The sequence below is a fragment of the Mus musculus genome, chromosome 3, assembly GCF_000001635.26.
Source record: "Mus musculus strain C57BL/6J chromosome 3, GRCm38.p6 C57BL/6J".
Classification (NCBI taxonomy): domain Eukaryota; kingdom Metazoa; phylum Chordata; class Mammalia; order Rodentia; family Muridae; genus Mus; species Mus musculus.
This window is the reverse complement of record NC_000069.6, coordinates 140,917,319-140,933,109: the sequence shown is the minus strand read 5'-3', so window position 1 is coordinate 140,933,109 and position 15,791 is coordinate 140,917,319. Positions and strand designations below refer to the sequence as shown.

Below are 15,791 nucleotides of genomic sequence, written 5' to 3'. Positions count from 1 at the left end.
ACTCTTTCTTTCTTTCTTTCTCTCTCTCTCTCTCTCTCCCTTTCTTTCTTTCTTTCTTTCTTTCTTTCTTTCTTTCTTTCTTTCTTTCTTTCTTTCTTTCTTTCCTTGCAGCATCCAGATTCACATGTCAGAATTAGAGGAATATGATACTCTTTATAATCTCCTGGTCTAATTCACTTACATACTATGTACTATACAACCAAACAAGAAACAATGTTGTAAATTAAATAACGTAGAAACAGTAAGAAAGAAACATAATTTACCACTGATCTCAGAAGTAATTAGAACCAATTATCACCAACTGTAATATAAATTCAGCAGATATCTAAGCAAAAGAAGAAATTACACAGAAAAGATAGAGAGAGAAGAGATATTTCTCATATAAGACAGGTACATTTTTTCCCTGTGGATGCTTTCTACACTGATGGACTAATAATTTGTAATTGATAGTATACTAGAAATAACAATGAATATGAACAGAAGTGATTGCCTTTGGGTTATGAGGGTGGAAGAGACAGAATTATAGGGTATGTATTAATTAATTTATCTGTATATGCTCCTTCAATTTCCCCTACTTGGCTCATCAATGTTTCCCAGAGGTCTGTTTGTTAAAGATTCAGAATATGGGTGGTGCTGCTAGAATGTAGTTGAACTTTTAAGATGAGCCAAGGCAGCATGCTCTTGATGGAGATACTTGGGCTATTCTTCGTGTTCTTAGAATTCTGTATCCCAGTCACCTTTATTTGAGCACTCCTATCCTGATTGACATTTATTCTTTTCTGTACTATATAAGTGACTAGAAACTGAAGTTCTAAATTCACAAGCAGAATGAACATTTTCTTAAGTTGCTTATTGAAGGTATTTTCATATAGCCAAAGAGATCTAACACAGTATCCTGAATTAAACAACAACAAAACATCATATCTATGCTGCATGTATATTTATGACAAAACTAAAATACACATCATGTCTCTTATTGCTATATATGCTTAAGCAAATACAATGTGTTTTTAATCAAGTTATCACATGGGAAATGATGCCCATTAATAAAACTACATGACAGTAAGTGGAAATAGAAAAGAAAAATGATTATTTTTAAAGCAAGAAAATAAAGAACTAGAGGAGATCAAATAAAAATGCATTAATCTAAGTGTTTTATACATAGCGTTTCACAATTCTTATTTTTTTATTAAATGCATTACTAAGTTTGTTGATTGCTTGATGTCTGTATTTGTTACATACACAAAAGTGTGGAATAATTTCTATTGTTAATGATTTTATGTGTTTATTGAGTTCAGAAAATTTCCACAAAGGCTTATAATTCTCAGCTCTGTCTTCTTCACTCCTGGCTTCTTCATCATACAAAGTGTTTCTAGAATGTAAAAGGAAGTGAGTCCATTTCCTACTGTGTCAGAATGCAAATACCAGCATTACCCAGCCTATCTTTGATACAGCTATTGCTAATTGTATTTCTCATGTAAAGAATATGAATGCCAGCAATTAAACCCATCATTTCTCTTTTCCCATTTTTGTAGCCACTTAATATCTTCCAGGTTTTAATATCTTATTCTTCTATAACAGTTCTTTCCAATTATTGTCAAATAATTATATATGTGGGAAAATATTTCACAGTAATCAAGAGAGAAGCCTGAAGTGCTAATGCCCTCTTAGACTAATTAATGCACTTAGTTTAAAAGTACGTAATGAAGCTTTTAATACTTTAGATGGTTCAAATATTATCTGTGATGCAGAATTATTGTTAGTTTCAGCTGATCTACAAAGAGCATCCTCAAGTCCCCAAGGAAGGCACAAAGAAAAGAGTTTCATTTTTCTTTGTATCCCTTGTCCTCCCCTCTTCTATCCCTCCCTCTTTCCTTCTCCCTTTCTATCCCACCCTTCATTTCCCCCTTTTACTTCCTTGTATAGTCATACTTTGGGGGATTACTACACATATACATACATAGTACTTTTAACCACCTGTCGGGAACATTGGTATACACTAGAAACAAATGCCATGATGTACTTATCCAAAGAGCAAAAGCATAGAGTGAAAAGGCTTCCTTATCTACATTACAGCTTTGGTTATTATAAATAAGAACTACTAGTAGAAGTCAATAATCATTGGAAAATTAATGTTTTCCAATTTTATTTCTTTTAATAGAATATTTCTCTCTTTTCTTTCCAAGATTCTTCTCGGTAGGATGTCAATCAGTTAAAATATATAATTCAGTGTTACTAACCACCTACAACACTGTGCCATCATCTCCATAATGTGATTCTAGTACTTCATCATCTCAAGCATGATTTCTGTGTCTCTATAGGGTTATGTTTTAGACTTCTGAATTCTTAAAAGTCCTAGTGAAAATATATGGGATCTGTAAATGTAACAACTATTTATACAATAAATCACAAAAAGTATCTTATCCATTTTTTTTGTCAACCTTAAAAACGGAGATAGACACATTCTGGTTATTTATTAAATCTGTCTAAAGATCTTACTTCTATTTTCAATTATCTTATTGTGTATTTATTATTAGAACATTGGCTTTATTCTTATGCTATTGATTTTTCATTCTTGACAACAGCTACTATTGCATTGGTAACATAGACAGGTTAGGCAGCCCCAATAAAGGTAGTTTTTATGCCTGTCAAGTGGGTCTGTTTTATTCAACTGCCCTTTCAACAGTAGCCTTTAAGAGATAGATCAGAGCAAGTATGTTGTCTAACTCAAGAGGCACAGATGTGAAATTGCAAAGATGTTTAATTTATTTTCTAATTAGGAAAAAATGTTCTTCAGTCAAGATATGATTTAGAAAATACTTTCCCTTGTCCATTCATGCTGAATGGCATGTGTGAGGATGTGAGGATCCTGTCTGTTGTCATACAAGGCCATTATGTACTTAAGACACAGCCCTGAGTGGCCACTTTCCAAACAGAACAAATTGCTTGCATATTTACTTGAGGTTAGATACATTTTTAAAGTGCTTTTGGAAGGAAAGGTTCTTCACCTTTTTGTAAACAACTTAATTTTATTTGCGTGTGATTGTGTGTGTGTGAGTGTGAGTGTGTGTGTGTGTGTGTGTGTGTGTGTGTGTGTCTTGCATTGGTTTCATTTGTAAATTCTCAGTGGCTATAGTTAGTCTGCACTTCATTCACTTAAGGAGTGTCAATGTTAGTGTAGCCTGTGATGGACTATGTCAAGAGAGCTACTGACAAACTAGACTACTTCACCATACTAACATATCCATTTCCATAGAAATGTTTAATATTCTATCTTTATTTCATAATCTTTCCTAAGTGACCACCAGAAATTTTTATTTCTACTATTAAAAATGTCAAATTATATGGAATACAAATGATAAAAATGACTTGATAAGAAATACTTTCCCATAAATGTGAATATCAGACTTAATTTTCAGAACATTTTTAATAATCTACATGTCATATATACATGTATATATGCATATATATTCAGCTATAAATAAATAAATGTGGTCTTTGTAATTAGTAACTTATAGTTTTGAAACAAACCAAATTTCACACAGTATCCAGAAAGGGAACCTTTTGGAATTCTGAGAGATTTTTATTGGTGTTTTAGAATGGGTGCTGTAATATGTTGTTTTATATACTTAGAATTTACTCTCCTTTTTAGGACCAATAATATAATGGTATTTCCAGACACTTGGAAGTCAAAGTCTTTTGTTGTTTTGTTTTGTTTTGTTTTGTTTTGTTTTGTTTTGTTGGGTTTTTTGTTTTTGTTTTTTGGAGACAGGCTTTCTCTGTGTAGCCCTGGCTGTCCTGGAACTCACTTGGTAGACCAGGCTGGCCTCGAACTCAGAAACCCGCCTGCCTCTGCCTGTGCAGGGATTAAAGGCGTGTGCCACAGGTGTCATCTTAACCTGTTACTATGTGATATTATATAATAGGTATTGAGTGCATTTTATGGATTCTTTATACTTTACAATGTAACTTCATCTACTTTGTCAAAACTAGCCATTTTGAATAAGGATGTGATTAATTGAAAATAAAATACAACAGAATTCTTTAAGTTTTGCACTTTGGAAAACATGAAAATAGCTTTTAACTTTTGTATTTCACTACATTAGGATCTGTTATGGTTGAATTAATATAGTTTCAATAATAAACTCGTCTTTTCAATGGTGACTTATAATAAACACTAATTCATAGAGTTTGTATTGTTTATACTGTTTCTCTCCTGTAGAAACGTATGTTGGTTAATATATCTTCCAACCTTCTTAATCCTTTGTAGATATTTGCAAGTCTCAATCATTGGCATGGACTTTGGTGCAAATCAAAGGCAGAGGAGGAGGAGGAGGAGGAGGAGACCTCAAATAACAGAAAGAAGATATTCAAATGACAAGAAAGTGGAATATAAAAAGGAAACTGAGATTACAGGCCCATTCTGTCTTTATAATAGAGCTAATGTCTTGAAATTGGAATTATATAGTTTACTTGAATAATCGTGTTGATATCAAAAGAGATTGCAAGTGCACACATGCACACCCAGCAACAATTTTTGCAAATTATGCAATGTTTGATGTTACATGTTTTGATGCTTACTCCTTGAGTGAGCCTTGATAAGTTATTTTGATTTAGTATTTGAGAAAATTGGTTTATCATTTGAAAAGAGTCAAATTAGGTTCATTTTGAAGTACTTATTTCCAAAAAGTAGAAATTTTGTTGCTCCTCTTATGAAAGAATTTCTTCTTGGAATCACATGTGAATATTCTCCTGGGTGCTAATATAAAACTTAAGTATAGTCATTACACGCAATAATGTATATTATCATCACTATTTCATAGCCTATGTTTTCTACCAATAAGACCTTGAATAAATAGACTATGCTCACTATTTTATACAATATCTATTTTCCTTTATCTTGGCTTATCACAAACTTGCTGGAAGAATGTCCTAGTTCCAACCCTTCTTCCTCCTTCATTTGCTAGAAAAGTTAGAATATGTTGGCTCCAAGATATTCTTTGACTCCAACAGCATCCAAACTTGTCACATTTCTTTCAAAGTCACAATCACAGATCATAGCATGACTGAAAGCAATAGTGACAACAGCAAACCAAACCCAAAACACTTCTTAAATCTGAGAAAGGGTTCATGTGCTCTCATTGACATGCTCTCTGATACCTCACTCAGATTGGCCAGCTATACAGACTCAGGTTCCTCCACTAATACACTCAGTAATCTCCCAGCTCAATGACTTTGTATAGCACAATTCTTCTTTCCAAATGCCCTTCTCTAAGCAATACACATGGTGACTTCTATTGGTGGAGACATGGGATTGTAATAGTAGCCATTCTTCTCTTCCAATCACTGCTCTGTTGTTATCTCTTTTCCCATTTAGCCTATCCCATTTTTTTTCTCATAGTGCTTTTCAAATTTTGTTCTATTTAATTGACTTTTGCTTATTGTTTACATCTGTCTTTTCTACTAAGACTAAACTGCATCATTACTGGGGCTCAAAACACAATCCCAGGGTCAGAAGTTCTTCCTGCATTTCCTTTGACATCGTGCTGTGTTCTGATGAACAAGTAATTCTGGGGTATGCTGTGGTTTTGATAAGCATGTATTCTCTGTCTGACCAAATGAACGAACAATGTTGGAATGGATTTCAATAGCATTCTAATATGACTGAATGAAATAGAAATATTAAGAGTGAAGAATTCTACAAAAGCTTGTCTACTTTATAAATACACCAATAGTGATGAAATTTTACTAATAGAAATCTTAATGTTCATTTAATAATTACATTAATTTGTTCTTATTATTTGTTCAGGATCTGGAGGGCAGGTATGTGGCATAATGTGAATGTGGACTCAGAAGACAATGTGTGGTAGCCAGTTCTCTCCTTAGTCCATGTAGGGAGTGAATTGAATGTAAGTGGTGAAGCCCGGAGGCAAGTGCCTCCATCCACTGAGCCGTCTCACTGGTACCTGTTAATATTTCTGTATCTTGGTTAACAGCTCTTAAGTTTAGTTTGTAACTTTTACTTTCATCAGCCACAAATATTCTGCCATATGTGGTGCTTTGTATCAAGGACAACACAACCTCTTAGAAGGAAACTCAGGCCCCCAAGGTAACGCTGTTTGCAGCACATCAGAAAATGGTTGGGAAATAAATAACTCCAGTTTCATTGCTGTGAGAGCTAATGGCTTTCGGGATGACCCTCGAGCAGACAATATGGTCCAAATGCCATCTCCATCTGTGTCTCTGCTGTCAAGGGAAATTGGTTTATATCATTTCTTATTTCTTCCTTTGCACAAATGACAAGCACCCCATGCAGTGTGCATCCCGGAACTTCAGAGATTTGTGAAAGATGATGGAATGTGAATTGATGAGGGAAGCCAACTCTCATTCAGACTGAGAGAAGTAGCAGAGGCATTCGGCTGCCATGAATTGTATCCTGTGTGCTTGTGTGTACAAAACACGCATGTGCTTTTATATGAAAACCTGTCAGAATGGCATGAAGTCATTTTCTTCATCATACATAAATGATTTGAAAAGCAGGAAGATGGTACAGAGAGACAATGGTAGATTAATGGGTTGATTAGAAGTTATTCTATCATGAAATCCTTTCACCAAGCTGATTATTGCCACCCTCCAAAACAGAAGCAAAGTTATGTCATCATCAATACACGCCTCATTTTTCCTTTACTATAAAACTCTTTCTTCAGTTTTGCAATTAGTAGGTTTCCTGAAGTAATTATACAAAAAAATCATTGACCTTACTACTATTATTGGAAATTTAAAAAAAATTAATCCTCAGACATGCATACTTTGAAAGCTTCAGAGAAATCACAGCTCTGTCTGTTTATTAAAATACAATAAAATAAAAGGTCAAATATATACCTTCACATGTTAAAGTCATAGTATAAATCCTTGTATATATCTTTGTGGAAGAAAGAAGTAAGATGATTTTCCAAAGCCTCCTTATTTTGTTCAGATATTTTTTTACATTGCTGATTATGGGTGGAATCCTAATAAAGTCAAAACATCTAATAAAGCCAAATACTTCTCATAGCATCTCTTTGCTCAAAGCAGTTGATACACAATATGAATTGACTTGAAATGTCATAGTTTCATAGAAAGCACAACAACCATGACAAGAAGAGAGAAAAATGACAATAAGTGAAATTTCCCTGATTAATTGTATTTGTAGAACTAATCGCTTTCATTTGCATATGGAAAAAGTTTTGAAGCCAAAAACACATTTAGAACAAAAGTGGCTTGAAGGAACTTGAACGACCACACAGAATAACACAGTAGTGAGCACTGACTCAGTGCGGGTGTCATTTAAATGAACTGCCTAGCTGCCAAGTTGAGAAGGAGAATAGGTTTCCAAGAATTTATGCCTTGGCTCCATATTATCATATTAACCATAAGGGAAAGAGTAAAATAATAATAGCATGAACTCTCTGGAAAAATCTCCACTGCCAGAACTTAATCTGTAAGCCCTGTCTGTTAGGTTGGCCATGAGCCGGGGCAAAGCGGCTAAAGAGACCTCTGCTAGTGATAGTGTGAACATAAAGATAGGCCTATCGTGATCGGAGGTCTTTGAGTTGTATGACAATTCCCACTTGAGTGGGAAATGCAAACATAAAATATTAAAGTGACATATCCCAGGGACAATTCTAGTCAGTATCATAGTACTTTTAAAATATTCTACAACTAAATCATTTATGCTAAAACCAGAACATATATTAAATCTCTCAGTCAGTAGTAGAAGGGCTTTTAAACACGAGGTGTTGAAATTCTTCAAATTTTATTGAATTTGATTTAATACAGATGTAGGTTTTTTTTTTAAATCTTCCTGTTCAAGTTTAGAAATTAAATTCATGTTTCACTTCCAGCTTAAATTTGGATTCACTAGAAACTCAGGCACATCGTTCTTTAAAAGACTTGTCACAGGTCTTATTTATGATGATTTTTGTTTCAATGTGAACCTTACAATCTATAAATGTATTGAGCAAGCTGTAAGCCACTCATGTGAGTGATTACTTTTCATAGAATTGAAGGTGTGAGACTTTTAGACTAATTTTAGAGCCAGCCTCACATACAGATACGGCGGTAGTGTAGTGTTATTTTTCTTTTTTAACTATGAAAACAAATCAGACAATATTAATATTGAGACAGGAGATGCAATTACTTTCCCACTCTAAATTAATACCACTGCTGTATATGAATTATATACATTAGATTATATTTTATAAAGTTATTTCTGCTGAATAAACAAACAGAGTAAGTTTGGTACTCCAGATCTATAGAAATGGCACAAATGCTAATATATGGGTTTCATTAACTGTGGATCCTATCTCCCTTTACGCTGAAAAACGTGCACTATGCTACTTACTAGGATAACTGAAATATATATGGCTAAGCTCTGGGAACAGGCAAGTTCTGACCTATTTAACAGAGATGTGCAGTTTTATGGTTATAATATGATTATAATTGGGTTATCTGATTATTGCAAAAGTGACTTGTGATTTAGTATGACAAGAACATTAACAATGTTACTTTTAATACCATAATACTGATTCTTGCAGTACTAATAAAGGAATTGTATGGGTGTAATAAAGGCAGGATGAATGATCCAGATATCTGCTTTTTGAAGCTTCTGCTAATACTCAGATAAATACAAACACGAGTCCTGTAAGGAACTATAAAGGAGGTTAGCTATTATGTACTGGCAACAATAGACATTATTTTCTTTGTAATTGGACTTAAGCTTTGATCCTAGACAACGTGGAGAAAACAAGCTCAACTACAAGCAATCTGCAAACATATTTCAGAGATTGTGTTTGTCTATCAGGGAAAGAAATGGTGCTGTCACAAGTTTGTCAAAATAAGACCAGACATACCATTATTCTCCCTGTCTTCCCAAGTGCATTTCAACTGCCCGTAAGTGGAAATGATCTTCCTATTTCAAGACATTTAATGCTCCAGGTATGTTTGCCTTACAGGTGTTGTCTGGCTTATATTATCTTGGTAGAAATAGACTTGTCACTATGTACTGATGTGTAGAAGTAGAAAATTGATGAAGTGTTGCTTTGTAATTCTTTCTTGCTTCTTGCACAAAAATGATGTTAAAATGTAAGTGCACAATAACAATTTTACATCATGAATAATTTTAAATTTTATACATATCTGTGTGTGTATGCATGTGTATGTATGCGTATTTTTCCAATTGAACAATGAAATAGATATTTGATGAGTTACATTAATGACTTAAGGAAACATTTATGTACTATCTTTCCCAGCAGGGTACACACTTTATGTTTAATTTTGGGTAAATTATCTTATCGCAAATTTTTATTTCTTTCTGCATGTGTATGTTTATGTCTACAACAGAGAGCACAGGTGTATGTGGGTGTGGCGGTGTGGTTTCCATGTATATTTACGTGTAGGTACATCATCTATTGAACTACTCCTCAAGCTTCAGTGATATTATCTCCCGTCACCACAGTACTGGTGTTGCAGGTACAACCTTGACCACAGGTGACCTTTGACATGGGTACTAAATCTGAAGGCAGATTTTCAGATTAGCACACTAAATTCCTCCCTGCTAAGGCATCACTCCACCATCTTGTTAGTTTTTAAAGTAAGATTAGATACATATTTTGAAAATTAGAAATACCTTTATACATACATGCATTTGAGTTTTCCATTTATTCTACCATACATCAAGAAACTTTCTTCTCTCATTCTTGCATGTTTGCTTTTTAAATGAATAGTATTTTCTTTTTATTTTAAATACTTTATTATTTTAAAATTTCATACAGTAATTTTTACATTTATTCCCCTCCCTCAACTCCTCCCAGGTGCTTCCCCGACTCTCTACCTACCTAACTTCCTAGTATCACTCTTTGAAAATTGCTGTGGAATGATAAGATATCCCCTGTTCCCTGAGCTCCACTGTCCAGGCTGTAGCTCTGCCTACATTTCCAGAGTCATGCTGGCATCAGGGACAAGCAGCTCTGCTTGCATTTCTTGAGTCCTGCCAGCACCAAGGACTAGAAGAAAAATGGCAGCCACCATGCAGGAAGAGCTGTAGTGCGTCAATGAGCTCCCTGGAGAGAGGCTGCCATCTTACTCAGCTGCTGGGGGGAATGCTCTGCCTAGGCACAGACTTAGGGTTGATCCTTGCTACTGATGTGCTTTCTCATGTTTGCCACTGCCAAACTCCTCATTTATTAGGCTTGGTGTGAATGGACACTTGGAGACCCTTACTGCATATAGCCTGATATGATTACCCCCTTTGTGATAGTTTACCTTATTGAGCAAATTTCCTGCAGATCCACATGAAGATGGACTTACATTAATTAATGCTGCTTAGAGGAATTAAGGCATATATAGAATCCCTGCTTTGATTCAAATCATCTTAGGAAGAAGTTTAAGGAGATGGTTTTAGTTTTTTAAGAGAAACAATAAAATTAGAATCAAAAATAGAATGTGCCCCTTCTCATTGACTAATTAGTAATGGCTGTATAATAAATAATACAATAAAATTTCATAAATTGCACTGAGAAGAAAATTTTGCTTGCTACAATTTTGTGTTCTAGGAAAAAGCATTCATTTCAGGTCAGGTCCAAGAATGATGCAACAGGTCATGATAAAACAAGGTCATATAAACTGTAACTTTGAACTTATAATGTACTTAAAGAATGCAGTGCTGCTCTGAACTTACTGTCAACATCCTTCTATAACTCAGCTTTTCTGTAACATTTTACCTGTGAAGTAACTTTTCTTTCATTGTCTAAGTTAGGGTTTCCATTGCTATAGGGAGATGCTATAACCAAGGCAATTCTTACAAAAGCACATCTAAGTAGGGATGAAATACAAGTACAGAGGTTCAGTCCATTATAAGCAAGGCAGGAGCACATGGCAGCATCCAGGCAGGCATGGCAGAGGAGGAGCTGAGAATTCTACAGCTTGATCTGAAAACTGCTATAAAAAGACTAACCATCTTCCAGGAAACTAGGAGAAGGGTCTCAAAGGCCATTCTCATAGTAACACACTTCCACCAACAAGGCCACACCTATTACAACAAGGCCACATCTCCAAATAGTGCCACTCCCTGAGTCAAGCATATACAAACCACCATGGATTCCATATTATATCCATCAGAATAGCTAAAATCAGAACCTCAAGGGAGAACTCATGTTGGCAGTGATGTAGAGCAAGGAGAATACTCCTCCATTGCTGGTGAAAGTGCTAACTGGTACAACTACTTTGGAAATCAATTGGTGATTTCTCAGAAAATTGGGAATATTTCTACCTTGAAACCCAGCTATACCACTCTTGGGTGTTTATCAAAAAGACGCTGTAATAACACAAGGGTATTTTATTCAGCTATGTTCATAGCAATTTTGTTCATAATGGCCAGAAACTGGAAACAACCTAGATGTCCTTCAACTATAGAATGGATAAAGAAACCATGGTACATTTACATAATGGAGTACTATTCAGCTATTAAAAACAAGGTGATCATGAAATTTGCAGAAAAATGGATGGAAATAGAAAATATTATCCTAAGTAAGGTAACTGTGGTGGTTTGAATATGTTTGGCCCCAGAGAGTGGCACTATTAGGAGGTGTAGCCTTGTTGGAGGAGGTGTGGCTTTATTGGAGGAAGTGTGTCACTATGGGAGTGAGCTTTGAGACCCTCCTCCTAGCCTCCTGAGGAGAGTCTGTTCTTTGGCTTCCTTTGGATTAAGATATAGAACTATCAGCTCCTCATGTTCCATGCCTGCCTTGACACAGCCATGTTTCCACCTTGATGATACAAGATTGAACCTCTGAACCTGTAAACCTAACCAAATTAAATGTTGTCCTTTATTAGAGTTGCCTTGATCATGATGTCTGTTCTTAACAGCAAAACTTTAACTAAGACAGTAACCCAGATCCAAAGTGCACACACAGTATGTACTGACTTATGAATGGATATTAGCCATAAATTACAGGATAAATATGCTACAACTTACAGACCAAAAGAAACTAAAAATCAAGGAGGACCTAAGGGAGGATGCTTCAATATCACTGAGAAGGGGAAATTAATGTAGACTCAAGATTAATGGAGGGAGTGAACAGAGTGGGAGAGGCTGTGGGGGTAGAAAAGGAGGGATCAGTGTGTGAAAGATAGAGGGAGAGATAACGGATTGGTGGTAGTGACTTCTTTTAGACAAGCTAGAAATCTTGGACAAGGCAAACTCCTAGGAAACTATGATAATGACCCTAGGTAAGATTCCTAAAAATAGGGAATATGGAACCTGAAATGGCTACTTCCTATAGTTGGGCAAGACTTCTAAAGGAAGTACCCATAAAACCTTCAATCCAAAATTTGACCAGCCTACAAAATGTCCAGGGATAAAGATGGAACAGAAACTGAGAGAATAGTCAACCAGTGACTAATCCAATTCGAGACCCATGTCATGAGAGACAGCCTACCCCTGACACTATTAATTTTTTCTTATATATTTGCTGATAGGAATCTGGCATATCTGTCCTCTGAGAGGCTTCATTCAGCAGCTGATGGGAATAGATGCAGAGACACACAGCTAAATATTAGGCAGAGCTCTGGTAATCTTGAGGAAAATGGAAAGAAGTTTTGATGGATTGAAAGTGATCAAGGACACCAGGGAATACCTATAAAATTAACTAATCTGGGCTACAGGGGCTCACAAAGGGCATGCATGGGTTAGAGAATGTCCCCCTACACATATGTAACAAGTGTTCAGCTTGGTCTACATATGGGACCCCTATCCAGTGGAGTAGAGGCTATCTCTGATTCTGTTGTCTGCTTTTAGGCCCCTTCCCCCTACTGAGCTGCCTTGTCTAGACTCAATAGGGAAATATCCCCCTAGTCTTAGAGAAATTTGATATGCCAAGGCAGATTGATATCTACGGGAGGCCTCCACTTTTCTGTGGAGAAATGGGGTTAGAATGATGAAGTGGAAACTTCTGGTTTGTTTGGAAAGTCAGTTATGACAAATGAGGCTCTTCTGGGGCACACAGGTGAAAGGATGTTTTCTTGAAGCAGACACAAGTGAAAGGATATTTTGCTATAGTAGAAATATGAAAGGACCTATGATGAAGGAGCATAAATGTGACCCCACGGATAGTAAGAGAGGATGACGAACATCGGTTTGTTCTGGTCCATCTTGCTATTCTTTGCTAATAACAGGCATGTATGGGTTCACCTTAAGTAGTGTTGTTGATCTCCACTGATGTTAATGCCAGAGAGAAACTTGCCAAATTCCTGCTTGGGAGGTTCCAGCTACCCACATCTGTGGCCTCACTTCAGGCTGTTTTGCAAGACTTGATGTTTTCTTCAGGAATGAACTACACCTGTTGGTTCATGCGTGGTATCTGTCTGCTGAGAGGATTGGACTATAGCTGGTTCCTGTGTGGTGTCTGCCTGATTATAGGACTGGTCTGCAACTGTTTAGTTGTATTTGGTGTTTGCTACAGGACTGCCAAAGACTGGTGACCTTACCCCCAAAGAACTATTGTTGAATAGGTCCACTTCCGGCATATCCTAATAACTTTTATCTTCCACTACCTCTGCTGGGTGTTGGACTAGCGAACGTTGAACCCTTATTAAAAGTAAGTTGTGAAAAAAAAATGATAGGAGGGAGGAAATGGGGGCAGAAGATCGAGGGAAAGATGTGAATGTGATATAAAGTAAATAAACAAATTAATTAAAAAACAAAAAAAGTGTAGTTTATACTGTCCCACTATCCCTGAGGATGAGGCCTGCCTTAGAGAGTGGTTCATATACCCAGTGACACTCGATAAGAAAATTGATTTGACTTCAATCAGCATCTCTCAATTATAAATATTTCCGTGACTAGCCATGGGAATTCCTGCCCACTTACACTACCCAATAATGGGATTTTCTTTAACATGTACTTGTGCACGTCTTGCATATGCTGTCATCATCTTTGTGAGCTCATATATGTGCTTTCTTTGTAGTGTCCAGAAAGCAATGATACCATGAAAACATCCACACCTGTCACCACTTCCTCATAGATTCCCGACATTTAAGGAGGTAGAAAAATAAGACATCCCAGTTATGGGTCAGCATTCTAAAATCTCTCCTTGTCTGCATATCAAGCAGTTGTGGGTTTCTGTGTTTGCTCCCATATACTGCATGATGTTTTTCTGATGAAGTGGAGCAGAACAATGATCTATGGGCATGACATATGTCTTCTTACATTTTTTTCATTTTATTTTTATTTATTCACTTTACATCTCACTCACTGCCCCACCTCCTATTCACCTCCTTGGACAATCATTCCTTTTCTCCTTATCCTCTTCTCCTTTGAGAGGGTGGGTGCCCCTGTGTATTTCCCACCCTGGCACATCAAGTCTCTGCAGGGATAGGCACATCTTTTCCCACTGATGCTAGACAAGGCAGCCCAGCTAGAACATATTCAGGCATCAGCTTTTGGAATAGTCCCCAATCCAGCTTGGGACCCACATGAAGCTCAGTAGCTGCACATCTGTTACATATGTGCAAAGGGCCTTAGTCTAGCCTGTGTGTTCTCTTTTGTTGCTGGCTCAATCTCTGTGAGTCCCAAGGTTCCAGGTCAGATACAGAGATGTTAGCTCACTTATAACATTGCTGCTCTACTCATAATAGCTAGAAATTGGAAACAGTAGGTGCCTATCAACTTAATAATGGATAATGAAAATTTGACACACTTAGAGAATCAACTATTATATAGCTATTAAGAAAAATTAAATTTAAAAATAAATAAGGTGACCTACAAGCATCGCGAATGAGGTAACAAAGACTGGGAAGCCAAATATCACAAGCGATATTTAGTATGTGAATTTTAGAATTTATCATTTAGAGATTATATTTCTTACTTAGAATACCCACATTGTTTAGGTAGGTAGTAAGAGAAATGAAGGGAACTTCCAAAGAGGAGGAAGTCAAACATAGTATTATAAAATTACAAAAAGAAAATTAGAATAGGAGGTCTAAATGGGATAGAGGTTAGGAAGGCATGGGTATAGCAGGTATTATTTTGGTTTTTGCTATTGTGATAAAAAAATATGGCCTAAGTAACTAGGGGAGTGAAATATTGATTTCACTTTACAGCTGAATGTACATAATGGGATAATTCAAAGCAGGAACCTGGAAGCAGGAACTGAAGCAGAGACCCAGAGGAACACTGCTTGCAAGCTGCTCTTTAAGGCTTGCTCAGCCTGACTTCATATAAATATTCCTATCCCTGTCTGCCTGTCCAAGGATGGCCACTCAAAAATGGATTAGCCCTCCCACATCAAATAATCAAGAAAATACCCTCACAGAGTTGTATACTGGCAAATATGACAGAGGCCTTTTCTCAGTTGAAATTCTCTCTTCCCTGATTACCCCGGCTTGTGTCGAGTTGAAAAAGCAAGCAAGCAAGCAAGCAAGCAAACAAACAAATAAACAAACAAACAAACAAAATACAAGCACAGCAATGCATTATCTTGAAGTATATAGTTTTCTTTTATTGTTTATCTTTTCGTTCTCATATTAATATCCCAATATAAAACACAGTGTAACTTTGAAAGTTTGATAGTCTAACATGTTTCAGTCTCTTCAAAATATCTACATTTTTCTCAGAACATTCAATCTCTTAATGAGGAGAGGCGACTGGTGAAGGTGCACTGCAGTTACAGTGGAGACCCCAGCACATTTGACATGCCAGGAGCATGGGATCTCCTCTGAGGACAGAAGACACAGTGGAGTTGAGCTTGCCTGAG

At 36.3% G+C, this 15,791-nt stretch overlaps 1 long non-coding RNA gene across 1 annotated transcript in view; it reads left to right on the top strand.

Moving 5' to 3' along the window:
- The window catches only part of Gm32875 (predicted gene, 32875), a 36,237-nt gene extending 31,366 nt beyond the window's left edge, over positions 1-4,871 (top strand). Inside the window, exon 3 of the long non-coding RNA NR_168360.1 lies at positions 4,271-4,871. This is a non-coding gene — a long non-coding RNA (predicted gene, 32875). The remainder of the gene's footprint in view (positions 1-4,270) is intronic.
- The last annotated feature ends 10,920 nt before the right edge of the window (positions 4,872-15,791 follow it).